A 27498-nucleotide genomic window follows, 5' to 3' on the forward strand; every position below is an offset into this window, starting at 1 on the left:
AGATACAGTTTGGCTTAAGTAGCGTGCCAAGAACTTTCCTAAACCAAAACTATTTAAGATGGGAGTTGAGTATTTAGCTTAATAGCCATTTGTCTGGTTTGAACCATATCTGTTGTGACAGCAGAGCTGTTTGCTGCGGAAATTGGTGCAGAAGGCTGGACCTGAGCTGGCTCAGCCCCAGGCCAGGCTTTGAAGCACTCAGGTCTGACGGCAGCGGCTTCCTTGGCAGACAGAGAGAACATGTTCCTGCCTTCAGTAAGGAAGCAATTGGAGAGCTGAAAAAGCAGGAAAGCGTGACACGGCTTTGAATTCAAGACTCAAGAGGGTTGAGCATGACACCTGCTTGTTCTGGGTTCCCAGAGGACGTAATCATTTAAGATCATTCAAAGAAGAGATCATTCAATTCAGTGCAGTGCTTAATGACAACCTCTCTTGGACGCATTGTTTGTTTGGTGACCTTTTTTTCTTATATTTCGCATATGTGTTAAGTATTATCTCATATAGATATATTAATTCTGTGTTAAGTATTGTCTCATATAGATATATTAATTCTGCATTTATTTGCATTTTTAATCCCATCTTCTGTTCAAGGACAGACTCATGGAGAAGCATGGACTTTTTACTTAAAATAAATTCTTCTTCCCACTCTCTTAACTACTCAGTGTTAAGAACCTGAATATCGAAGTTTGCTTTTTCTATTTTTCCTTTTCCTGGTTTTCTATCCTCCTAACTTGTAGGTAAACAACAACCCTCGGGCTTTGGGCTTGATCTGACTGTAAAGCATTTCAAAATGACTGTGCAATAGTGCTGTTGTTAACACAGCCAGGGGGTCCAGGCATTTGGGATGTGAAAGGATTCAGCTGACTTAGTGTGTCTCAAATCCTAAAGCTTGATGAGGTCAAAGCGGCAGGGAGCTTCGTGGCAGGCAAACAACAGAGGAGGTTCATAGGCATCTAATCATCTCCCAGGTCTCTGCAGGGAGAGGCTCGTTCCTGCCAAAGCAGGAGCTTGCTCGTCCCCACCAACCCCCGCATGGACCTGGGATGCCCAAATGAGAGCTCGGGCATCTCCTAAGGAGGGTGTCTCACCCTGCCCAAGGCTGTGCTGTGCAGGGATGGAGCTGGGACCTACAGCCCCGAGACCTCTTTCCTCCCTCCTTCGCTGCATGCAGAAAGGAAAGGATGAGGTGGGAGGAAAACCAGAGGGGCTGTGATAGATTGTGGGGGAGAGGGAAAGCGCACACCCCCACGTGAACTGAGCGTGACCTTCCAGTGTTTCCTCAGCTTATGGCGTGCCCAGACATCTGTTTTGGGCTTGTATTGTTTGATTTTGGTTTACAAACAAGATATTTTTGAGCTGGTTCAGCTGCCAGAATGCAGGTATCCAGCTCCACCTGGGATGCTCTAAGATCTCCCCCCACAACAGGTACCGAGGGTCCTGTGTCACCCACGTGCGCATGCAGATGTCTTAGCCTGTCTCAGCCAGCATAAGATACCAGTGTCTGGGCAACTTTCTATATAAAAGAGTATATATAAAGCCCTTTCTATTTGTGTTGCTGGTGCCATTTCAGGTAGAAACCAGTATCCCCAGGACTCACACTGGAACACACAAGCACTGTTCTGCAGATGTAGGAATGTGTGGGTATGCGCTAAACCAAACAGTGACTCAGTAAAGGGGGATTCCCCCAGGCTTACTCTTGAGTAGGAGCAAAAGGTTTAAATACAAAACAAACCTTTTTTTTTTTTTTTTTTCCCTTTCCCAAGAGGAGAGTTCTCTCCCTGTTCTGCCAAATCCAAAAGAAAAAATGTGCTGATGTCCACTCCGCATGTCGCCACTGCTGGTGACTTTAACTGGACAGAGGATGGGTATGGGAGTGGTGGGGACAACATCTGCATGGGAAAAAGGCATCAGGCAGGGATGCAGTAGGGCATGTGTTACTGCAGAGCTGGGGATGCTGGGGGTGAGGGTCTCTAAAGGGTACATCTGATGGTCTAAGAGAAATGATCTAACAAATTGTGTGCTTCAGCAGCATTCCTGGAGAAACGTGGCTCCAGGTTAGTTTTTGGAGCACATGGGTGAACGCAGCAGGAATTGTATTTCTACCTGGGTGTCTTCAGGCCAGACGGTGCATGGGGATAACCCATGTCAGCAAACGCCTCCACCTCGGGAGCAGTAAACGTCCAAGGCTGGAACACGCTGTGTGCGCAGGGGAGCAGGGCCAGCTCCTCCCAGTGTTTGTTCAGGACCTGACTCAGGTTGCTCCGGGGCTTGGCCGCTGCTGGCAAAGGCTCAGCTGTGAGAAAAGGGCTGGGAAGAGGAGGCTACTGGTATATCGGGGTCACACTGACGAGGACCTGTTCTCACTGTGGTCGCAGGCATTCCTAGAATTTTTGCTCTGTGTGACCAGCTGTTGCATGAAACCTATAAAAAGCCAACAAAATATCGGCTGCTCCGGTCGGTGGTTCAGAGGCAGAAATCCAGCTCTGTTTGACTATGCTTTATGTAAACTTTGCTGCCACGTTTCACCCGCCACAAACTGCACCAGGAGCCCAGGGCGGTGTTTTGGGCTGATTCCTGGGTTGTCCGCGCTGGTGTTCAGAGCTGGAGCTGCTGTTGGATGTGGGGTGGGATGTGGTGCTGCTGGGGCAGGAGAGGCAGCCAATTCCCTGTTCTTGTCTCAAACAGGTGGTAACGTTAAGAGGAGGGAAGGGGATAGGGAAAGTTGGGGCTGTGGGTCTGGAGCACATGTGCTTGAGGTGGAGTTAGTTAAGTATTCCAGCAGGACCAAGGAGGAGCTCATCAGTCTGGTCCTTGGTGGAGGTATTGTGCCCCCAGTGACACAAAGGACCTTTGCTGCTCTAAGACATCCTATAATCCCCATATATTACAAGGAATTACAAATTCCCGTATATTATGTGGAATTTCCACATATTAAGGTGAAGCATCTACTCCAATTATTAGGGGGAAGAATATATTCATGTATTTTTTTGTGGATGTGACTATCAACACCTCTGCCAAATCCTTTGACCCCACAGGAGTCAGGCAGCAGAAGGCAAAGGCATGCACAAACAATAATTTAATGCTGAAAATGGGAAAAAGAAACCTCCCTAAATATGTTGGAAACATCTTAGCTCACTTGGGGTCATCAGATATCTGATCTTGAGCCTTGCAGCACTGTGAGGGATGTTGGTACTCCCAGTGCCTACGATCTGGTTGATGGATATATCCTTTGCAAAAAGCCCATTTAATTCCTGCAAACTCAAATCTATTAAACACCAAAAATCTTGTGTCTCCAGACAGAGCTGTTTCCCTTCAGCGTTTTCTCCCCAGCGCGCTCACGGGGTGGTCACAGCCCCATCACAGCCAGGGATGCCGCAGGGTTTGACACTTCCCTTTGCATCCGAGCGCACACCCAAAGAATTTATCCGGGATTTTGATGATGTCTGCATGCGGATATTTGCCAAGGTGAGCAGGAACAGACCTGCTGAGCCAAGGCCAGGAGGGACGGTCTCCTCAGATGCCCTCTCTTACGCAGCCCCAAGGACCACACCCCGTAATCCCTGTACAATGTCCCCTGTTTTGTTTAAACCCTAGCATGCTATTTTAGAAGCCTCTATTAAATACACAAAAATAAAAGAAACAACTTTGATTAAAGACTGCAGCTGATGAGGAATCCACCGCAGCCCCAGGTCCCACACCCTTAATTACCTTTGCTGTTAAATGCCTGCAACTAAATTTGTCCGTCTTTCATGACCTGCCATGCATCCCTGTATTTTTTGATAATTTCTTGCCAATTAGCATCGGCATGTCCTGGAGAGTGAATAGAAGGTTTGTATTCAGGGCTGCCTTTGTAGCGAAGGTCAGTCTGTTCTGAAGTCCAATCCCTCCTAGGAGAATACATTCCTTGGGAGAGGTATCCAGGCTTTTTTTTCTTTAAAAATAATTTCCCATCACCTTGTTCTCCCATGATTTGTAGCATGACTCTGGCAAGATTTGGTGCCTTTCCATACAACTCGATAAAACCCAAAAATGGATCAAACGTATGATTAAGAAAGGATTTTACCTGTACAATTGCCAAGTGCTCGGAACTTGGGCAGGAGAGGAGTTGAACTAGGGGATCATCTGCAGGTCTCTTCCAACCGAACTGTTCTGGAACCCAAAATCTCATGGTTTTCCAGAAGATGCTGAGGAATTCGAGGTGTTTGTCTTTGCAATACTCCTCCGCTTCTCCAAGTGACTAGAAGTGCCTTGCAGACATCATGGACTTCTAATAAGTAAGGTTTTTCTCGGCTCCAAGACCTGAAAGATGCTAATGGAGGTTTGAGTCTACTATTGCCATAACCATGTGAATGAAGCCCAGCTGGGGATCATGGATTTATTATACAGAAATTAAACATTATCTGCTGGAAATTATATTATCCAGAATCCAAAAGTAGGTCTTTCATGATTACTTTCCTTTCAAGAAAGCAGTTTCTCTCTGTGGAGTGCGCTTAATTGTGTTGCTTGCCCTTTTTAATTAGGATAATTTAGAAATTAAGTTAGATTAAACATTTTATTTCAGCGGTAGAAGAAGAGGGGACACTGGAATAACTGCTGGCTGAAGGGCTGTGCCTGGTCGTTCTGGAACTGGCTCCAAAGCCCTGCTAATATTTATTCACAGGAGCAAAGCTAAGGAGGTATGAACCCAGCATCTTCCCAGATTTTACCGGCGCTTCTGGAGCAAAGGAAATTTCCCCGCTCAATGCAGGGAGGAAATATAGGAAAACATCTCCTTGTGTCCCATCCCTGGGGAAAACAGTTGAGTCCTGGTACACAGGGAAGTCAAGGTGCCATGGGACCACCCCTGCCTGGGGGTCCGCAGCTGGGTTAAAGCACCATCATGCTATAATGACACATTAGAAAAATGAGTTTATTTTAGAACCAAAGCTCTCAAAAACCTTGCCTCTTTTTTTATAACATTTGGGTGATTTTTTCAGGAAAAAGCATGGGCAATTTGAGACCCTGTAGCTAATGGGTGCAGAGTCCAGTGCTCCCACCTGCCCCGCCACAAGGGATGTCCTGGAGAAACACATCCCTTCACAGCAAGTAGGAGCTGGCTTCCTGTCCAAGCTGGGAAACCCAGTAAAATATTTAGCAGCCCTGTGAGTCCAAACATCCTAGGGACAGCTGTGGATATGATTTGATTTGCAGCTCTCATGGCAGTGGTCCTTCAGCTGCCTTTTTCTTACCAGAAACCTAGGAAACAGGCGATGCAGAGGTGCTGGCGGTGAAGGGAGAGGCAGGAGAGGGGAGAAGAGATGTGTGCATCCTCCTTGGGCATGCATTTCAAGGGTGAGAAAGCCTTGAGCTTGACGGATTTGCCATTAGGAATCCAGAGCTCACCTGTTGTCCTTGGCTGATGGTAGGAGAGAGATGAAGAAGAGGCAGCAGGAGATGAAAGCTCCTGGTGATCCTCACGTTCTTGGGAAGTCCCAGCCCAGCATCCTGGAAGCCATGCTCCAGGCACAGAGCTCCTCCTGTCTCCTCCAGTCAGCGCAGTGGGATGGTTTGAGGAGATATGCGTAAAACACCCTGCTTGAGCTGAAGCACATACTCAGCACGAAGCTCTATTGTCATTATGGACCACTGAGGCTCTGGGGCAAAAGCTCCGCAGCACCCTGGAGGTGCAGGGAGCCCCAGGTACTGCTTATTAGAGGCTGTTGTAAATGCCTCAGTTTCCCTTCTAGGTGTCAGTCCTGGCGTGGGGGTCAAATGAGACTTCTGGGGGAAGAGCTAGGAAAAGGAAAGATGACGGATAAGATACCTCTGGTGAGAGCAGTGAAGGATGCTAAGGGGTGGGAGAAGGCTGTTAGTTGGGAAGTGTTGTTCTGCCTGGAAAACAGGTTAGCATGTGCTGGGCAGCTTGATGGCAGAGCGACGCTGATCCACCGGAGGAAGGGGTGGGTGGCCAGCAGCACCCAGGGGTGACGGGGAGGCGGGAGGCTCCCCCAGCCCCTCTGGTCCCTTCAGTGCCCTGAGCTGCAGGGGTACACTCCAGCTCATGGGGGGAAAGGTGTCAGTCAGACCCAGGTGAAAAGATCTTTGGTTATTTCTGTCATTTCAGATTTCATGTGCTGTGTATTTTGGGGAAAATAAGTAGAACTTTGGCTCTGGAACACCTAAATTTTTAACCACTGCCTATCTTAGAGGGGATAACTAACATCTTCTGGGCGGGTCAGTTGGTACCTTCACGTCGTTGGTAATTCGGCAGCTGCAAATTTCCATCTCATGTATATGGTGTCCTGTGTGTATATATATGATACCTATAGCATGTATATATCTCTGCCTCAGCATGGTTAATATAAATCTGCCCTGCTCTGATTCCTGAGGGCCACAGCCTGATAGCTGCCGTACGCCCAGTGCGTTTCTGGGTTGATACTGTTATGTCTTTTTTTCCTCTATCAAAGCAGGAGCACATCAAGCCCTTTTCTTCTGACAGCTTTTGCAGCGAGCAGGGAATGAAAACATTTCCCTTTCCTCCCCAGTCGCCTTACTGGGAAGGCAAAGGTCTAAACTGGGATGCCAGCCCTCGGCAGCTGCTAGGGAAGGGAGGGGAGGACATCAGCTAGGTGTATTTTTACCAAAGCAATGTGATAAGAAGCAAAGCCCAAGTGAAGATAAGCATGTTTATTTTATTAGCGGACCAAGGATAAATCCTGGCCTCTTGTTGTTGCTCAGCCTGACCTGCCGGCATGTGGAAACCACAAGCTGCCTTGTTCAGAGCAGGGTTTGATGATGTGGTTAAGGACTATCATTTCATAGTGCGGAAATACCCCATGGGACAAAGAGGATGAAAGGCACAGGTGCTCTGAGACATCACATCTCCTTGGCAGGCGTAGGGGTGTAAGTCTTTCCTCTTGGAGGAGCGGAGTCTGAGTGACCCTGATGGTTGCTCCGTCGCACATAATATATAAGCTGTACTTATCTGACATGTTCTCCAAGCTCACACATGCTTGATGGGTGCTGGAGAGCTGTTTGCTGCCAACCCTCCTTCCTGTTTGCCGTGGCTTTGCTGGTAGGTGGAGATAAGAGAGGATTTCTGGGGAAAGGGAGTATCTCCATACCAGCAGGTGAGTCAGGGGCAGGAAAGGCATCATTAGAAGATGGATGGGAGATAACAGAGGGTGCAGGAAGGTGACTGCAGAGGATGTGGGCTCCCAGGAACAGGAGAAGCAAGAAGCAGGGCTGCTGGTGTGAGTAGGCGTGGGGTGAAAACCTCTGTGGTGGGCTCTGTGCTCTTCCTCACCTGATCCTGGAGTAACCCAAGGTCAGGCAAAGAAGCTGCCACCACCCTGAAGGAGGTGAGGCACAAGGCTGTAACACCCTGAGACACTTCTCATTTTCCCAACGAGGATGATTTTCTCCCAAGACTGTCCTGAGGACCAGAGACCGTTGTTCAAAGAGTCCTTCTCATCCTCATTAACCCTGGGCTGCTGGCAGCTCTGCAAATGCTGGTGGTGATTTACACCTGGTGAAAGCTGACTCACAGAGTACGTTACCCACAGTGTAAGTAGAGCCATACCCATTTTGGAGGTGGAAAACTGAAACCGAGAACTAAAGGCTTTCATCTGCCATCACCAGTGGCAGAGCCCAGGTCACCCAAACACAAGCCCGCTGAGTCATGCCACCTTCTGCCCCTCTCCATCCAAGCATTGGGCTACCAGCCCCACAGTGGTACCTGCCCTGGCTCTGGTAGGGCCAGCTCTTCTGGTGCAGCCACCACAGCTCAGGCTGGTGCCCAGCCTGCTGTCTTCACCCTTGTTTCTAATGCAAAGTGCACCCAGGACTGGAGTGCTAGCTCACCAGCTTGCCTAGAGCATGGCTTTCCTCCTGAGCCTCTTAGTTTTAGTCGTCGTCTTGCTACTACTTCATTCCAGGCAGTCTTTTGGGGCTACAGCTTGCTTAAAAGTCAATGGCGTCAATAAAATTGCCTGTACAGAACTTAATACCAAGTAATGAAATGGCCAAGTCATAGAATCACAGAATCACAGAACGGTTTGGGTGGGAAGTGACCTTCAAAGTCCCTCCAGCCCAGCCCCCTGCCATGGGCAGGGACACCTTCAGCTGGATCAGGTTGCTCAGAGCCCGTCCAGCCTGGCCTTGGATGTTCCCAGGGATGGGCCATCGGACACCTCTCTGGGCCGCCTGTGCCAGTGTCTCACCACCCTCGGCATAAAACATTTCTTCCCTCCATCTAGTCTGAATCTCCCCCTTTGATTTTAAAACCATCCCCCTTGTCCTGTCGCGACAGGCCCTGCTAAAAACTCTGTCCCCATCTTTCTCCTGAGCCCCCTCTAAGTGCTGGAAGGCTGCAGTAAGGTCTCCCTGGTGAGTCAGATTGGAAGAGTTCTCCTTGCTGTCATTCTCCATCTATCATCCTGGATTTTCCACACCCCTCACCCCTATGCCAGCGAAACTCCCCTGCTTCTTCTCCCACCCCACTGATTAGCAATTCCCTCCCGCTGCACCCCTCTAAGCAGTGTTGCAATCCTCTGATGCAATTAATATCCACAATAAGGGATTATGGAAATCTCGCTTGCATCTAGAGGAAGAGAGAGATATTTCTGGGATGCTGGGGTGTTTGCTGGCTGGCTGTGCCTCTGCAAAATGCGCTTGTCAGTGGTTAATGTGAATTTGTTCTCCAGCAAACCCGGAGTTATTGATGTCCCTGTCAGAGATGCTTTCTGTCACCCTATCCGACAGGATCTGCCTGGTGAGGAGGGACATCCTTCATCACCCATCTCAAGTCCTTGCGATGCCTCTGCCAGCTCTTGCCTCGGCCTCCTTGACAGCTTGACCTTTGCAAATGCCCAGGGGTTTCCTTGGAGCTGGAAGAGCGCTAATCCTTTAAATTGGTAATTTGTTCTTACCTGGGTAATCGTGCTTTGCATTTCTAAAGCCTCTTTTATCCGAAGATGTAGCTGTGAATTAAACCAGGGGAGGAAAGTAACGAATTATGTCCAGGTAGCCTCATTATTCGGCTGAGTTATGGGAAATTAGGGAAATTAGGGATATTATTTTAAGCGATGTGGGAGGCCAAGGAGAAAATCCAAATGTCCTGAGTTGCATCTTCTCATCCATAGTACGGAAAGCGGTGTCAGAGCTGGGTTCCAACCACCCGCAGCGAAGTAGCCTTCCTAAAGCCAGCTCCCCAGGAGCCCAGACCCATCCGCCCGAGACTCTGCCAAGTGCCAGGGAATTGAGCCTTGACTTGCAAACAGCCCTGGCACCGGTCGCTGTGCTGGATACAAACACCCTTCTAAAAATAACTGAGAAGTGGGGGAAGGAGCCTGTCCCCAGGTCTGGTGTTTCACATCCAGCTTCTCCCCTTGCCATAGCTTCACCCACAGGTACCCTGCTCTGCAATTTGATTTATATATATGTATATGTGTGTGTGTGTATATATATATATATATATATATGTATGTATATAGAGAGGAGAGAGTCTTGACAGCTTTGTGCTGTCTCTTTTGCCATGAACGTCCTGGCTGGCCACATGCATGTCCCATCACCCCAGTTTCTCTCCACCTTTGCCGCCAGGCTATCCCACCCCATAAGCTTCGGGTGGAGGAGGAACTGCTGGAGCCCCCCCCACGGACAGCCGGCTGGGTGCTCGGGAAGGAGCACAGAGCTGCTTGCTCGGGCTCTGGCGGGATGGGAATAAAGACCTTGTCTGTCTCCAGCCCTTGCTTTTACAGTAGATCCATTCTTTGGGTTTTTAAAGGAGGGCTATTTGCTTTCAAATCCACGACAGCCCGGCCAGAATAATGATCTCTCTGACTGTGGCAGGAAGATTGTGACCCAACTATTTTAAGGGATTCTTTTCCGGCAGGAGTTTCTGATGGAATATCTAAACACTTGATGGCCACTGTGGCATTTCGCAGGCCACTTCTTAGGAACCTGCTGAGGGTATCACCGTGTCTCCAGCCTGGGAGACAACCCCATCATCCCACCTGTGTCAGAAGTAATTAAGAAAGAAGAAAGGAATTCTCTTCTTTAGTTGATTTTTTTTCAGTACCTATCTGTATGTATAACTGAGCTTTCCACACAGGGGATGTATAATTTCAGCAGAACGCAGCGTGTTGATTTTTGCCTTCAGCTACGCTCTGCGAAGCCAAGATTTGCTCCAAGCTAGCAAGGGAGCACTGAGCTACCAGCACACCACAGCTACGAGCAAGGTGCTTTGTAAATATTCTATATTTCTCCTCTGAAACAGCAGGTTCCCATCACTGCTAAGCCATTTTAGAGGGTTTTGCCAGGGTGAGGGCAGAGTTTGGCACGGCATCTTTTGGGTTGCAGTTTGTGCTCCGCAATATCTTCGTGTCCTCAGCTGCTCTTTCCGTCTCTTGCTATTTTCCTGGGACAAAAACCTTGAGGCTGGACCATTTCCCACTGGCAGAGATCTACGAGTTCCCACTGCATTCAGAGAGACCTTAGGGAAGGCTCTTACCATCTTCCCAGAGATGCTCAGTGTTTTTCTGGGAGCAGCCCTGGGAGGATGCTGAGGCAGGATACAGGCTTGCCCACACGGATCCCAGCATCTTGTGGACTCCATGCTTGGCGGCAGCAGGATCCAGACAGCCTGCCTCAATTCCCTCTGCTAAGGTGACCGAGGAACTCCCCTGACGCCTCACTGCCTCCCTAAATACACGTTTTTAATAAAGAGCCAATTTAATTTCCCAAGCACTGAGTCATCTTGTGTTATTACCTGGCGTATGGTACCCAGAGCAGCAGTCACAGCATCTCTTCCTCGAAGGAAGGATGTTTCCATTCCCTCCTCCATCCCATCCTCGGCTTTTCACAACTCCCCTCTTTTTCTTATTTTTTTTTCCTTTCAGCAGAAACCCTCTCCTTTCCCAGTTTCCCTCCTTTCTAAGCTACAATGGGATTAAGCCGGAAGCAAGGATAAAAGGAGGAGGCTGAGCCACTCAGCGTGCACATCGGCAGGGCTCAGGCACCAGAGGGGAGCAGGATGGCACCCAACGTGGGGATGGGACCAGCAGCTCTGCTTTGCTCTTTGGACCCAGAGCCACGCCAGCTCCTGGAGAAAAATCCCCGGCTGCCATAAAGCTGCACTGTTTTCCTGCTGGGAGGCATTAATAACGAACGCTAGAGCAGTGTGGCAATGGAGGTCCAAACCCAGGTGAGGGTGGGAGTGCTGGGGTCAGGTGGCATCTTTTCCTGCATCCCAGGGTGATGCTGCCAGTGCCCATCCCACGTGCCATGTTCCCTGGGCTCACCGTTAGTCACCCTGCTGTCATCCCTGTCCAAAATTCCCCCCACACCTACTAGAGGAATGAATCCAGCTCCCTCCTACGCTCCTGCAGACACCGTGCACTGCAGGATGGGTCATTCCCCACCCTCAAAAAAAAAAAAAAATCTCTGTATTTGTAAAAATTTATTTCAAATTTTTTAAATTTATTTATTTTTTTATTGTCATCTCTGGATTTCAACAACACGCTGTAAGTTGTGTGCCCTGATCCAGCACCCATCTGGGCTCCTGAACCAGCCCCCAGCTCTGCCACCCTCCTGCTTCCAGCAGGGCTGGTGTCGTTTTGGGGTGTCACCAGGACAAGGATGCCCTGAGCAGGCTGGGGCAGGAGCGGGATGCACGGAGTGGTCCCAGCACGCAGACCTGATGTCCCCACCCCAGAGCAGGACTCATCCCAGGGCTACAAATAACTAGTTAAGGTGAATTGTTACGGGGTTGGAGTTAACAATCCCCATGGCACTGGCATTTCAAAAAAATAATCATGGATGCAAGAGTGGATCCGTGGGTTGTTTTTTTCCCCAGCACAGCTCCCATCCAGCAGGAGCATCCCTGGGGAATGCTGGTCCTGGGGAGCTGCCATCTGAGGGCTGGGAAGGGATGCGGGGGGAGATGAGCCAGGGCAATGGGATGTTGCCTGCCCCGGCAGGCTCTGTGTGGCGGCTCAGCATCCCCGGAGCGATGCTATCGGCGCTCGGGTTAGTAATTAAACCCTGGGATGATCATAGAGAAAAATATGAAAAAAACCCCAACCCACGCCGTTCCTCCTTGCTTAAAATACGCCATATTAATATTAATATTAATGTTAATATTAATAATAAATAAAAAGAATAAAAATAATAAAAATAATCTGGAGCTAAATTAACAATGTGCTCTCCCAGCTGTAGCCACCCTCCGGTGAATATGAGGTTGTCATGGCAACCTGCCCAGCAAACGATGCTGGCAAAAATAAAGCGAAGCAGGGGGGGATCCCCGGGCCCGATGGCGCCGGCCGAGCGGGCGGTTTCCCCGAGCTCCGCCGCGGCTGCGTGTGGGGGCTGCGCCCGCAGCGATGGGGTCACCCCCGGTGTCACCCCCGGAGTCAGCCCCCGGTGTCACCCCCCGTGTCACCCCCCGGTGTCACTCTCCGGTGTCGTCACCCCCGGTGTAACCGGGGGGCGGGGGGTCAAAGCGCTTGTAGGGACGTTCCCGTGGGGCTTCCAGTGGGTCGGGGGGGCCACGAGTGCCCGGCCGGGGGTCCCAAAGGGTGGTGGCCTTTGGGGGGGGCCGTGCTGCTCGGCTCAGAGCTCTGTGTATTCATGCGGCCACGCCTGGCTTATGTGGAAACGTCTATTTTATATATATATATTTATATACACATAGATTTCTTTTTCTATGTTCATGTATTTTTATATTTATGGTTTTATATTTATATATTTATATATGTGATGTACCTTTGTACAGGATGTATTTTTATATATGATGTATATTTATATATTTTAATATGGTATATTATGTATATCATATGATATATTTTATATAAGATATATATTGGTAATTTTATATATATGTATACATATGGATTTTTAAATATATAGATCAGTGTTTTTATACATACACGGTTTCATATATATGGATTTATATATTTTTAATATACTTTTACATATGGGGTTTCATATATGGATTTACATACATAGGGGTTTATAAGTATATGTTTTTAATATATATTTAGATTTATATATACACAGATTTATATATTTGTATGCATATGTGGATTTATGTATATGGCTTTTTATATATAGATAGATGTTTTATATACGGATGTTTATATACTTTATATAAATTTGTGTTATTATAGATGGATTCATATGTATTTTAATGCATATTTGTATGTATTTAGATGGATTTGTATGTATTTTAATGCATATTTATATGTATATAGATGGATTTGTATGTATTTTTAATACATATCGCTATGTGTGTCGATGATTTATATATAAATACGGGTTTTATAGATGCATCTGTGGCTTTCTGTCTGTGGGTTTGCACACACACGCGGGTTTTCCCCGTGCACCGGTGCAGCGTTTCCGTGCCCGCGGGTGCCCCGGCCCGTGTCCCCCCCGCCCGTGTCCCCCGGGCCCGGGGCGCTGCCGGGGGGGCGCGGGGGGCGGCGCCGGGCGGGGTGAGCGGGGCCCCGGCCGCAGCAGGGCCCGGCCCGGCGGGGCGGAGCGCAGCGGAGCGCAGCGCACGAACTACATCTCCCGGCAGGGCCGGCGGCAGCGCCGGGCGGGAGCGTCACTCCGTGGCCGCGGCGGCCCGTCCCTCCGCCGGAGCCGGGTGTCGCCTGGCGGGCGGGCGGTGCCCTCGTCCCCCGCCTCGGCCCGCACCCCGCGCGGCGCCCATGAGCCTCCCGCCGGGCGCCTGACACCGCCGCACGGTAAGGCCGGGCCGGGGGCCGAGACACAGCAGCCGGGGGGGGGGGGGCACGTCCCGCCTTTTGTCTGCTCGGCGATAACAGCAAATGTCGCCGTGTCCCCCCGGCCCGGGGGTGCGGGCGGGCCGCGGGGCTCGGGCGCCGTCCGGCGGCTCAGACCAGGGCCGGGGGCTCGGCCTCGGGGCCGCGGCCGGGCACGGCGCTGGGTGAGCGGCCTCGTCCCCCTGGCTCCGCGGGTTTATTTATTTGTCTCCGTTTGTCGCCCCTTCCCCGCGGCTGGCCGCCCCGCCCGCGCCGTGCCCCGCTCCTCAGGCCGCGGGGCCGGGCTCTGGAACCTTCCCGGCGGGCTCGGAGCCCTGGGGGGGCAGGTCTCCCCGCTGCCCCCGCTCCCCGCTGGGCCCCTCCGGGCCGAGGGGGACACACCCATCGGCTGCGAGCCCCCGGCCGGTCCCTGTCGCCGGTCCCTATCGCGATGCGCGCCGCTCACCCTTACCCCCTCGGCGGCGGCGGCAGGCACGAAGGTACCACCCGGCGTCACCCCGAGCATCGCGGCGGCGGGGGACACCCGCCCCCCGGATGGGGTGTCCCCGCGGTGCGCCCCGGAGGTGGGGGCATCGCCCACCCCTCGCTCGGTGCCGGAGCGCGGCGGCGGGTCCGGGAGGGCTCGGTCCCCGTGCGAGGCCACGGCCGTCCTTTTCCTGCAGAGTCACTGCGGCCGCACGTGGGCTCGGGGACGGGGGGTGACGGTGGGGGACAGCAGCTGTCAGTGGCAGGGGAGCAGCCGGCAGTCCCGGGGCGGTTTTTGCCCTGGCTGCCCCCAGCAGTGGCGGGCGGCTGGAGCCACGGTTGCTGTGCGTCCCCAGTGCCTCAAAACTCGGACCCTGGAGTTGTTTTTCCATAAAGTGAAACTGAGACTCGTTTCCCGGGGCTGTTCCCTCTGTTGGGCTCCTCTGGAAGGGGTGAGACCCCCACCGGTAAGACCCCACACTGGATGAGGTGGCAATCCCATTCCATTGGAACTGGGCAGGTGCTGTTGCCCAGCGTGGGGAGGAGGGCTGGAGTGCCCCAGGCCCCTCTGGAGACCCGGTGGCTCCTCTGAAATCTTTTCCATGTGTCTCGCTGCCACTTCACTCCCACTCCAGTAATCCGTGCTCCTCTTCCTCCACCACTGGCAGGTGCAGGATGAAGCTTGGAGTCATAGCCTCATTAACAAAAATTAAAGAGGTGGGGGGGAAGCAGAAGATACGCTGAGCTTCCAGGTTGTTTCTCTCAACTCAAAGATACCAAAATAAGACCAAGTGATTTAATGGACCCTCCTCTCCAAAATCTAGGAAGGCTTTTCAGTGGTGGACCATTCTCTGAGCATCCAGATGCTGTCAGGGGGAAGCCACACAGGACAGAGAGGGAAGCGTCCTGCTCAGCTTATGGTTTACGTGACCCTGACAAGCAAATATTCACACTTTATCTCCAGTAAGTGGAAAAAACCTGTTTCATTGTCTTGATCCACATTATTTTTTCCTGTAAGGACCATAAAGGCTTTGCTCTGTCCATGCTGATGCTGAGGTCCAAGAGAAAACCTTGCACCGGATTTTATTCCCTCAAGCCTTGTGTAAAATTTGTAGGCTGTGGTTTCCCCGTGTTAAGCATGTTATCTTTGGCAGAGAGGCGAGCAGTGTCTGTTTTGGGAAGCTCAGGCTGTGCTGGTGTGTAAAGCTCTTTCCCTCTGAGCTCTGTTCGAGCCCTCCTTGCGAAGTGGGGGCTGCGCTGGAGGGCTCTGCAAATTTAAGGTGTTGTGGTTAAAGTGCTGTGGGACTTGTCCAGCTCTTGGGAAACATGGTTTTTTATCATTTATAAGATCTCAGGTTGCTTTTAAAGGAAAACAGAGGAACAGCAGTGGGATGGCTGCGGGTGAAGGTGATGTGGGGAAACGACTTGTCTCAGGTGAGCTGGAGGGTAAAGCCCAGCACCCAGGAGCTCCCTGGCTGATGGGAGACCGGAGAAACCATTTGTGGAGATGCACTGAACACCAGCTCTGCCTCTGCAGTGGGATTTAGGAGAGGAGCGAGCCACCTGAGGGCCTTCACACCTTCATTCCTGCAGCACAAATGGGAAAATGGGATGGGAATGGTCTACAGAGGGTTCCTGAGAGTTGTGAAAAAAACCCAACGTGCAGAGCATGAAAACGTGCCTGATAGTTGTTAGCCCTTGATCCAGACTGTGGAAGGGAAAATGACAAGGTGCTGACCTTCATCTCCAGATGTCCCTGCTTCAGCACTCGGGCTTGGATGAGAAAAATAACTGCTGAGCATCCTTGCTTTGGGGTGAAGTGCCCCACTGAGTTCATTCCACTGTGTTCTCCTGGTGAGGAAAAGTTTTGCTGTGCTGACTCTCCCCTTCCTTCTCATTCTGGGCCTCTCCCTCCTGTTTCTCCTTGCAGCCATCCTTGCTGCTGCTTGGTCTTTTCCCAGCAGGAGCGGTGTGAAATTGTGGTAGTTAGCGCTGGCTGAGTTTTTGCTTGCAGGTCCCTGCAGAGTGGCGAGAAGACCCTCCTGGACTTCACCTGATTTCATGATCTTGCTGCTCAAGTGAATCTTTGGGGTCCTGTGTATTTGTGAAGAGCTATACCTAAAAGTATAGCAAGACCCTGTGGTTTCTGTGGAAGCTGGGGGCAGCAGATGAGCTATTGCAGTAGCTGTTTGGGGAACAATTAAATACTGCTAATGATTTCATTGTTCTTCAGTTTGGCAGACACATGCCATTGTCAAGTTTCAGAGTTAACAGTCTGCTGCTCTGTTTGGGGGAGCTCCTGGTCTTCATCAGGCTGGGGAAAGGACAGCCGTTTCTGTCCTGAAAATCAGGATGCATTGAGGCTTCCGGATGGGTAATCTCCATAAATGCTTGGGGATGTTTTTGTGAAACTCCTCAGAGAAGGTGCAGTTCTGCTACCTGAGTATAATTAGTGCGTTACTGAGTCATCTGAAATAAAGGGCTTGTTTAGCTAACCGATAATTTTCTGTTTGTTTGAGAGACCGGCTATTTTATTTTTTATTGATACATATGTGTGTGCATATATATATAGAGAGAGAGTCATTTACAATATAGGTGCCGTGCTGGTGATCCTAATATGTTTCCTGCTCAGTTCAGACTGAGATGGGGATCACATCGGATGTTCTCAAAACTTTTGTGCGTTTAACCATCAGCTTTCCTGATAAAAAGAGAGAATTTGCTTCTTCCGTGTCTGCCTTGGGCTGTGCCATGGTCTCAGCTTGCTGGACTCTGCGTCGTTATTGTTGGTCTTCTGCAATGTAGAGTATGCCAACAGCAGCCAGGAATGGGAATGGTGCCTCTGCAATGGCTTTTTGAGATCTTTGCTGTTTCAGGTTAGCTCTTGGAGACTGCTTCTTTGAGGCAGTCCGTGGTCATCTGAGGCTTTAGGGACCGCAGGTTGACTGGTAGTCTCATGTTTACTTCAGAAGAGCCATCGCTCCTGTCTCCTCTCCTACAGAGACAACCCTTGGCCTGTCCCCCAGGCACGTAGCAGTTGTGGTAGAGGAGAAGAAAAACCTGGTTTCTTAGGTGGTAGGAGAAGCTGTGGTGACACAACTAAACTTCTGCCTCTGCTATCTCTGCAGGACCAAATCCTGCCTTGCCTGTTGGCCGGGAGCTTGCCGCAAGAGTATTTCATAACATGCAGCAATTTATCGAGGGCGTCTCCTCTGTGGTCGCCAGCACTAGCTCAGCTTTGCCTTCTTCCCGGGCACAGTTGCGTCCACCGTGCCGCTGGGTGGTGGTGGAATTCATCTGCGTGTCTCAGGTGGCAGGACGGAAAGGGTTATGGGTGGGATGACATGTCTGTGGCAGTTATGTCCCTGGAATGGGGAGAGGAGGTAAGCAGCACTGTGGTGTGCCCCATCCCTTGGTGTCACATCATGCCTGGGTGACCTGAGGATGCACATGGGCACCCACAGGCTTCTCATTTCTCTACCAGCAATTTTAATTGGCCTTAATGTAAAAAAACCCCAACAATCAACAACCAAAAACCAAACCAGCCAACCTTCCCCCTCCTTCTGGAGCTGGCCTGGCTCGTTGGGACTGGTTTGTACAGCCTGTGCTGCCCTGGTAAGGCTTCACCACCACCGGAGCCTGCCCTGTGCCAAAGCGGGAGCTACAGGGAAACACACAGCTTCCCCACCAGCTTCCCCACCTGGCTGCGATGGGGAACCAAGAACGGGGTTCATAATTAATTCTGAAAAATGCTTTTGAACTCATGAAATCCTGGAGGAGCTGTGTTGCTTGGCTTGTGTTCACTGGGACCTTGGGAGATGCTTGGGAGAAGCTGATGCTCACAAGCAAGCTATTGCCATCCCTCTGCCACCGGTTGCGTTGGGTGGTAGCCGGCACAGTGGCACGGGAGGCGAGTGGCTGGGTTGGTGTGGGAAGGGTGGCATGGGAGGCTGCGGCACGGCGGTGTCTGGGTGTCACCAACTGGCTGTGCCATGCCACGCGGCAGGGGTGGCACCCAGCCCATCCCTAGGCTAGTGCTGAGATGGTCTTCTGCAAGTAAGCAGGTATGAGCCCAAGTGTTTTGCATTACTTGATTAAATTTTGTAAGTCTGCCTCTGCAAGCAGGATGCTTTTCAGCTGGAATGCGCTGCAGGTGTTCCAGGGGTCTTGCCTGTCGTGAGCATTGATACAGCTCCTCTGTGAGGCCAGAGCTTTGCCAACGTGGAGCTGGTCGTGGGTGGCACAGACATGGGCGAGACCGGAGCTGGGGTGCGCTGCGAGCTGCTCCTGCTCCTTGGTCCATGGAGACACCGTTTTGGGGCCACCACCTTCTGCAGGTGGCTTTGAAGGGTGTTTTATGCCTGCGAAAAGGCATCTTAGTGTTTGCTAATGGGAGATCTTGCAGGAATAATCGTGGGGTGAATTTTAAAAGCTTTTTTTGTCCTGCAGAGAAGTGCGCACTCCGGTTGCTGGTGGGACTGTGCTGTAGTCTAGGTCCAACCGAGCCAGCCCCAAGCAGTGGTCTGCAAATGCTGTTTTGCTTTTGGGTGCTGGCATCCCCCTGCGTTATGTGGCCAGAAATACACCCCCTGGGCTGGAGGGCTCCTGGGCGCTGTGTCCAGCCGCAATGAAGCCAGAGGGGATTTTAATAACGTGCCATCAAAAATACCATCTTGGGTACCTGGGCAAGAGAGGAAAAGAAAGCAGGAGGGGTTGTGGTTGTGCTGTGGTTGTCAGCTGGAGTTGAATAACAGAGAAATTTTTTATGTTTAAGGTGGTGTTTGCTTTGTATGGTGAGAAGAGACAGGGGTGGATGCCTGCACCCATGGGAGCTGTGTTCCCTTAAATCAGGGTGTATCAGTGGTCCAAGAAATGTCTCTTCCCAGCTGGACAGTTAGCTTGGAGTTGTCTTTGATTACATTTTTCTCTGGCTCGGGAAGTCAGGCTGGTGATTCTAAAACTTGCAGCAGTAATTTTTGCAGCTGGATGCTTTACAGCAGGATGTGGAGGCTTGGGGTGCTTTTGGAAATGATTATTTTACTTGCCATGTGCATATTTCATCATGCGAGCCAGTAGATGAGTTAGGTGGAGTTTTCAGGGTCTGTGGGGTCTCACCGTGATTCCTAGAGATGCCTCTAAAGGAAAAGGAAGCCACAGGTGTGGATGAGGAGGCTGAAGAGCTGCAGGTGACCAGCTGTGGCGAGGTGATGGATGGCTTTCTCCGGCAGCTTTTTCCCCGTCTTTTGAGACCATCAGTTTCTCGCATCCTGATGGCAGCTCTGCAATGAAACACATGCTTCTGGAAAGCTCTTCGGGTAAACAGAGAGTTTTCCATCCCTTCCTGCATCCCTGCTCTGTCCATCCCCCTGCTGGGCGGGTGCAGGCAGAGGAGTGTTTTTTCCTGCCTTTGCTGGTGCTCAGAGCAGCACCCAGGACATGGTAGCCCTATGGAGCGGTCGGCTGTCGGCAGAGCCACAGCATCCCTCCCTGCCTGGATGCTCCTAATGCAGAGATTCACCCCAGGGTGCTGGTCCCTTTCCCTCCCTCCTGGTTTTTGGAGCATCTGCAGAGCACACGTCGTCTTTCTCAGAATCAGCTCCAAGAAGGGATATTTGCACAGCTTTTGGGTTTTTGGGTTTGTTTGTTTGTTTGTTTAAAAATATATTTTTATTACATGGGGTGAAAGATTTATTTATTGACTGCAAGCAGGCACTTTGAAGCTTCTCCTCTCTGTTTCTGTACTTGCCTTTTTCTTTTTTTCCAATTAACAGAAATGAGGCTTATGCACTCAGAAAGGCTGTCACTCGCTATTCCTCCAGAAGCTTTTTTAACCCAGGGACTAATTTCAGCCAGATTTGACAGTGGAGTGCAGGTTTCAAAGATGAGAACTTACAGGCTGTAAGAAAGAGGGTGGAAAAAGGAAATCCGAATTTCTCCCTGCCTACAAGGAGAGGCTGCAGCAACTGTGAGCTTAAATATTAGCTTTCTGGGTGCAAGTGGGTTGGTTAACTTGTGAAGTACCTTCAGTAATTCACTAAATTTTCTTCGAGGAAACAATCGGAATCTTCTTGAACATGGGGAAGGAAGAGCTGGCTGTGGGGATGCTGCCAGGTAGGGTGTGATAGATGATGCTAATGACCTTTAAAGGTCTCTTCCAACCCAAACTATCCTATTCTATGCTGCCACGCTGTTGTCCCAGGACTCTGCTTGTTTATGACCTCCAAGCTTGGAGTGAAAAGCTGGTGGCTGATTTCTCTCCAGAGTCTCCTGCCTGTACCAGTATCCTGCGGTTAAGAAGGGTTTTCCAGCCTTGAGCTTAGCGTTGCTGCCTGTCTGGTGGCATGGGTTGTCAGGCATTATGCTGATACTGTTCCTGATAGTGATGTTTCACATACTACCACCTAGAAGCTTGCACAGAGTGTTTGCAGGCTGCAGGGTGGATAAAATCTGTCCCCAAAAGCTTGGCCAGGCTCTGCCCAGGCTCGCTGCAGTTTCCCATCGAGACTGAGGTTGCGGCTGGCAGCATTGTCTGAAGGAGATGAGGCAGCAAGTGCAGTGGCTTTTTGGCATCATCAGTGGTCCATGAAGTTGCCTTGGAGCTGAAGCTGCTGTTAAAGCGATTAGTGAACCCCCAGGTCCCAAAGGAGCCGGGGGTGCTGCTCTGCCCCTCTCTGCTCCTGACAGCCTTTCCTGTTACAGCTGCAGCACAGGGCTGCCTTTTCTGTCCCTTCCCCTTCTGCTGTCACTGTATGCACGTTGATTTATGTTGTGTGGTTTTTTTTTTTTTTTTTTAACTGGGGATTCTCTTCCTTTTTTGTCAGCTCAGAGAATGATTTTCCTTACGCTCTTCTCTATTTAGGGCTCTGGGGGAGGAAGTGATTCAGCCTTTCCCCTGCTCTGGTTTGCACAGTCATCCTTGCTGACTTTCCCGAGGTTTTCCTTGAGCACCTTCATTTACGCTTGCTTCATTCAGCAGGAGCCTGCCTGCCTCCTCACCGCACGTTTCGGTGGGGAAGGGCTCGGTGGGGGAGGATGAGCTGTCAGCAGGAGCTTTCCCTTTGCCGGGGAGAATAGTAATGCAGCGAGGAGGACACGCTGCCAGACCTGCAGCAGCTCCGGATCTCCTGCTCTGCTCCTCATCCGTGAGTGCAGACGTCTGCGGGGAGGCAGGCAAGTCCAGCCAAGTGAAATTTTGGGGGCTAGCCTAGTCATGCTGTAAAAAAATTGATGAAAATTGATGGCCTGGGCTCACCAGGGAGAGGAGGTGACTCCGGTTGTGCTGCCGGTGCTGCTGAAGGATGCTGTACGTGCCCAGGCACTGATGGGAGAGGTCTGTGTGGATGATGGATGGATGATGACGCTCGCTCTGTGCAGGACTGCTGCCAGCTTGCCTTTCACGGCAGAGCTGAACCAGCTGCTAAATACCAGGGAGGAAGCATTGCTTGCTCTCCGCAGGGCTTTCAGAGGATGCTGCTCAGCGAGAGAGTCACTAAATCGTCTGCCACTCTTAAGTGATACCGGGCATTTGGCGTGCTGGGTACTGTATTAAAACCAAGTGCATTAGTTTCAGGGTTAATTGTTCTCCTGTCCTGGAAGCCAGCACAGTTGGCTGCAAACACTGCTTCTTTTCAAAGGGGAGAAAGGGAAAATAAAAGAAGAAGAGACTCCCAAGCCCCCCAGAAGCCTTTCTCTCCCTCCCAAACCCAGGGACTCAAACCTTGAAGGAAATTTTGATCTGCTCAGGAAATTCCATCATGCATTGCTTCTTCCTTTGTTTTATAGAGTACTTGGAGTAGGCGTTAATCTTTGTCTCAGATTTTATCTTCTCTCAAATTGTTACTCTCAGGAGTAGTAATTTGTACATGATGGGATCTCTGCTGAGGATGTATGTGATGGAATCCATGCTGGGCAGATCTTACCTCCACGGCGGCAGTCCCATGCCTTTACTGTCCTTTGCTGACGGTCACTCTCCCGGGTGGTCTCTCAGCTCCTGGGTTGGCTCTGGCAGGGAGCAATCTTTTGTGAGCAGGTGTTGCTGGAGATTGGGCACTGTTTCTCCGGTAGCTTATGGTGACAGGTCTGTCCTCACTCTTGGTCTGTGTGGTGCATGCAGCAGCATTTGATCCCACTTTGACATGGCTGAATTACAGTGAGTGGTGAATTTTAGTTTCGCAAGCCTTTGGTAGAACATTGGTGACTCCAGACGTGGCTTTGCTGGAGCTCATACTCCGTGAGCAAGGACTTCTTTGGTGATCACAATATTCAAGCTTTTTTTTGGTGTATATTAACACCTCATTTGGCAGCAAGCGTTGTAATTATTGGTACGGACCTTCGTCGAGACCCTGCTGTTGCCAGCTGCTGGAGAAGGACTGAAAACTGAGGCCTTTTGGCATGGTGGGGGATGGCCTCATGTCATGGGATCGGGGCCAGCAGAGCTTTTAATAGCTTGATGATATTAGGCTTGCTCAGCAGGGCCAGACCAAGCTTCTGCAGCACGGCTGAAGCACTGCTAAGGTACCTCCAAGTGCCTAGGGGCTACTTGGGAGTCCTCATGTTGAACAGCCAAGTGTGTTTGCTGGTGGCAAAGGTATCATGCTAAGTGCCCCAGAACAGCAGAAAATCTTGGGGTAAGGAGCACAGAGCCCAGGACCCAGAAATTACATTTGATCTTTATTGGGATCTCTGTTGAATCAGACCCGTCCAGTTCAGCCAGATGTTTCTGGAGAAGGTGTGGGACCCTTGCAGGAGGCAGGTTTCACCTGCCCCTCACATTGCTTACCTTCTCAAGGTGCTGTTTGCCATGGGAAACGCATGGAGGAGGCTGTCTCCTGGTGGTGCAGCCATAAATACACAAGGAAAAAGGGTGGTTGGAAAGATGAAGGAAGCACTTTGGAAGGAAGCCATCTCTTCGGTCTGGTAGTCAACAAATACGGGTGTACGCTAACGGGTATGCTGGGGGTTAAGCTGTCTCTATTAAGTAAATGCAAACTCTGAGAATGTCCGGATATTTTTACAAGACCCCCCAGAAAACTAAGCCTATTGCTTCTTGTAATGCCCGTGTCAGATCATACTTCTCCTTCCTTGAGTCCCTGGGCCAGCCCCCTGCAGCAGATGGAACGTGGGTGCCTGGGGGCATCGTGTTGTCTTGTCTAATTCTGGCTGTTGTGAGACAATACAGGCGTTAAGTCAAGTTTTATGGGAAGCACTTTAACCTTTCTTCATGATAAGGTGGTGGCTGATGTTGTGAAAAAACTTGAAGTGTTGTGGGTGTTGAGCAGCCAAGGTGAGTATTTGCGTGGAGGTGTAGGGTGTGCTGCGAGGTCTGAAGTTGGTCATCACCTAGAAATGCCTCAGTAACCCAGCCTGGGTTTTGCTTGCTTGTGTTCATGTTTTTTTCTTTTCTTTTAAGAAATCCAATCAAATCATGAACCTGTCAGAGGCCGTTAGTTAACCAGTGTGGTCGTTGTAAAGCACCTGGTGGTGTGACTCTCGGGTCTGACTGTGTGTCAAGAGGTGGATCTGTTGATAGTCCTTCCCTCGGTCCCTTAATGCTTCTGACCTTTTCCACGTATCTACAAGCGTTACAGTGAGCTTGACGGGAAGTGTCAGCCACCAATAAAGCCTCCCTCTCCTCCGCTCCATAGGCTGAGCAGCCTCAGATTGTATTTTCCACTTACTTTCTTGATTCTGTTTATCTGGTTCATTACAGTAGACACATCCATTGTGTGCTTTCGGCTTCTCTCTTCTCAGGTCTCTTCCACGTCATCCAGGGACACAAATGAAAAGCTGTAGCCTTGTCCTCGCAGCACCTGCGCTCACTCAGGCCATATTAGCTCTCTTCTGAGCATCTCTGTTTATTGATTAAAGCATTAGGAGGAATGTCAGCTTGGAAGCAGTGGGTTTGATTAGCCAATTATTTTAACAAAAAAACAGTGAACTTGGATTCAAAGTACACGAGAAGTTGTAGCCCCTGTTTTCTAATGTGCTGGAGGTCGGTTGGAGTACACAACCAAATGGGAGCACCGGTCGGGAAGCTAACGAGAGGAGCTTGCAGGCTGAATGTGAGATCGTGCATGAGGTTTTGTGCATGACCCAGGAGTATGGAAAAATATTGTGTGTATTTAAGGGGGGGCTTCTGGTTGCTGACTAGTGAACCGTAGTGACTGCAGGAACTTCATGGTTACATGAAACGCGTGCAGGGCAGCTGAGTCTGTAGGATACTCTTCTGGTGTGAAGGTTGGGTTTAACTTCGATCGATCAGTCTCTGAAGTAGTTAAGTCCTGGTGGAATTCATGTACTGGTGGAATGCTCGGCAGTTGGGAAAAGCTTGCTGGTAGCAACATAGCTTACTGGAGGGACAGCTGTGTGGTCTGAAAGCGTGAGGCTTCACAAGAGCGTCTCAGATTGGTGTGTGTGTTGCCTTGAGCTGTCCAGGGAGCCGATGAAGGTTGTAGGGGCAAGCGGGAGTATTGGTGAGGTGTTCGCAGAGAAGCAGCTTAGAAAAAATGTTGGAGACACCAGTGAAGGAGTATCTGCCTTCACTGTTGACAAAACCAAGTTTTTTGAAAGTGGTGGTGGTGGGGGGGGAGGTGTTGATGCAAGTCACCATCTGGAGGGAGACCCTAAAGCCCAAGCACTGGGTGACTTGTTTCTGTCTTCTGGATTGGAGGGTTGGCCCTAGTGTGGGGTGGCTGAGTCGGAGCCCGGTGATGGCTTTTGCGAGGTACAGGTGGGGTTAAGGAGAGAAGGGGGGTCAGGGCAGTGAGCACATCTTCCTCGTTGGTCTCCCTTTCCTGCGTGCTCCGTCCAGTGTCAAACAGCTGGCCGTGAGCTCAGTGCAGCTCCCGCTCTGGGGCTGTAGCTGGGGTTCTTTCAAGTCCTTGAGCTCCGAGGCTGCCAGGATGGGCAGAGCTGATGGCAAACGTCCAGGAAGGAAGCGATGGATAACAGAAAGCCTCTGGCTCCCTTTTTACAGGGAAAGGTGCGTGCGTAGGCTGTACAGGACCATCCTCTTTGCCTCCTGGAGCTTTGCTGGCTGTGAGTGATTGTCATGTATTTGAGCTTCACATCAAACTCTGTTACCTCTACTAAAGGTCAGCCTGGACTTCTGGGCCACTTGCTGCTGGGAAGAGCTTTCTTCTAGTTTTGATTAAGTTGGAGGTAAGACCTGGTGACTTTGTCCTGGAAGTCTGGGCTAAGGAAAGATCTCCCTAGGAGAGATCCTGGCATTACTCTGGATTGAAGTAGGCTCTGAGAGTCCTCTGGTCCAGCCCTCTGTGCAGGGCCAGCTTCTGCATCAAACCTGCCTGCTCAGGGCCTCATCCAGCTGAGTCTTGATGCTGTTTCCAAGGATGGAGACTGCAGACCCCCTTGGGTCACCAGTTGGGTGCTGAACCATGCTCACAGTGAAGGAATTTCCTAATATTTTCTAATATGTGGTTTCCCATGCTGCTGCTGTGATCCCAAGACCTTGAGGTGAGCGGCTGCAGTGCTTTGCTGTTGGAGGTCTTTCTGCTACCAGCCCTTTCCACGCCCCTGACATATTGCTGTTGGCTTTCTCAGCTCCTCAGGGACATCACCACTTTCTATCACGGCAGCAGCCTGTGTGTGCATGTGTGCACTGAGAAGGCTTATCACCAACTGACCTAATTATTATAATCTCACTCTTCCCTAGATAGTGCACGTTTCCTTGGCTCTTGGGAGGCTTCCCTGGTTTGTCCAACTGCTGTTTGATTTCTCATCTGTCTTTTAATAACATTATGCATTTGCTCAGGCTAGGTAAAGCCAGAGAATAAGGTTTGTAGCCAGATACAGTGCAATACGTGTTAACTGCCTTTCCTGTTCTGACGGCCATCCTGCTGGGTTTAGTGGCCCTAGCCTGTCGTACCTTCCAGGTGTTCCCCCTGCATGTGTTCGCTTGCAACTCAGCTCTTCACCATGACCCCCTCTTCCCCCTGCCCTGACTGTACACATGCATCCTCTTTACTGCAGAAATCCTCTGGCCGCTGTAGTTCATGGCTGAAAATTGTGCATTGATGCTTTCTGCCCCATTTGTGGATGCAGGGTTGTTGCCTATACCTTTTTTCTTGTTGTTGCCTATCCCATTTTTTTATTGTTGTTCCCTATCCCTTTTTTTTTTTTACCTTCTGCCAGACCACTTCGATTGCCCTGCACTCCCTGCTGCTGATTCTTCCTTCCCTACCTGCTCCCTCTCCTGTTCATAGGGGGTTTTCTGGGTACAGATACAGGCCAGTTACCGTTTAAAGGTGCCACATTCTTTTTCAGCAAGACAGGGATTTGCAGCATGTTAACAGGATTTAACAGCTACTTCAACACAAGTAAAATAAAGCCTCAGAGAGAAAAAAAAAAACCCCAACCCAACAACAAAACATTGCATCTTGGGGTGAGTTCTGTCCGTTTAAAAACTTAATTTTCTTTCTGAAAACTGAAGTTGGGAGTTACCCCTGTGCTATCGAAAGCTTCTGCGGTCCCCGTTGGGCAGAGAATAACCTGACATAACTCGGTGCCTCCTTGCAGGAGCAGGGCTTACCGCTAAGCTTCCTGGTTGAACCACCTGACGAGATCAAGAGAGGTTAGCAGCACCGCTGGGGCTTGGTGGCAGAGTCGTTTGAAAAACAACAAGTCAGCACCATTATCCTGAGCACCTGGAGTTTTTAATCCCCGTGTCATGTACAAGATCCAGTTTGACCTGAAAGGGAGTGGGAGAGGATGCAGCTGGGCATCATCTGAGCATCAGAGAGGCTTTATGTGTGTTGGGGTTTCTGCAGCCCTGGGTGTTATCTTGTGCAATGCCTGATAGTCACTGGAGAGTAAATATTTTCTCCTGGGGCAGAGCAGCCTGTGGAGTTGCTGGGATCAAGTCAAAACAGAGGGATTGCTGGGAAGATAAGGCCCAAGAGGGCTGGCACTGGGATTGTGCCATGCATCACACCTTGCCTCCAGAACTGGGGCTACAGCAGTCCCCCCTCTCTTTGAGGGGATGTGGGTTCCCATTTTCCATATTCCCCTCTTCTTTGGAGGAAAAAAAAAAAAAACACAACCAAACAAACCCCGATGTGAAGTTTCCTGAAGTTCCTGTGACTTTCTAGCATATATGTGAATTGCAGTAACACTTCAATTTACGTCTTCTGTCCTGGAGCATTGCTGCATCCTTTGGGTGGGGTACCCCAAATTATCCTCAGATATTCTGGATACTCCTCAACATCAGCGCATAGATTGGATAGTGCAAATAATTGATGCTAACTGTATTTTC

At 50.4% G+C, this 27498-nt stretch overlaps 1 protein-coding gene across 4 annotated transcripts in view; it reads left to right on the forward strand.

Moving 5' to 3' along the window:
• Positions 1–13604: 13604 nt before the first annotated feature.
• Positions 13605–27498, forward strand: part of CTIF (cap binding complex dependent translation initiation factor) — a 141543-nt gene continuing 127649 nt past the window's right edge. For all 4 annotated transcript variants that reach the window (XM_056325211.1, XM_056325212.1, XM_056325213.1 and 1 more), the window contains exon 1: positions 13605–13724. The gene's annotated coding sequence lies outside the window, so the exon portion shown is untranslated. The remainder of the gene's footprint in view (positions 13725–27498) is intronic.

The sequence above is a fragment of the Falco biarmicus genome, chromosome Z (genome assembly GCF_023638135.1).
Source record: "Falco biarmicus isolate bFalBia1 chromosome Z, bFalBia1.pri, whole genome shotgun sequence".
Taxonomy (NCBI): domain Eukaryota; kingdom Metazoa; phylum Chordata; class Aves; order Falconiformes; family Falconidae; genus Falco; species Falco biarmicus.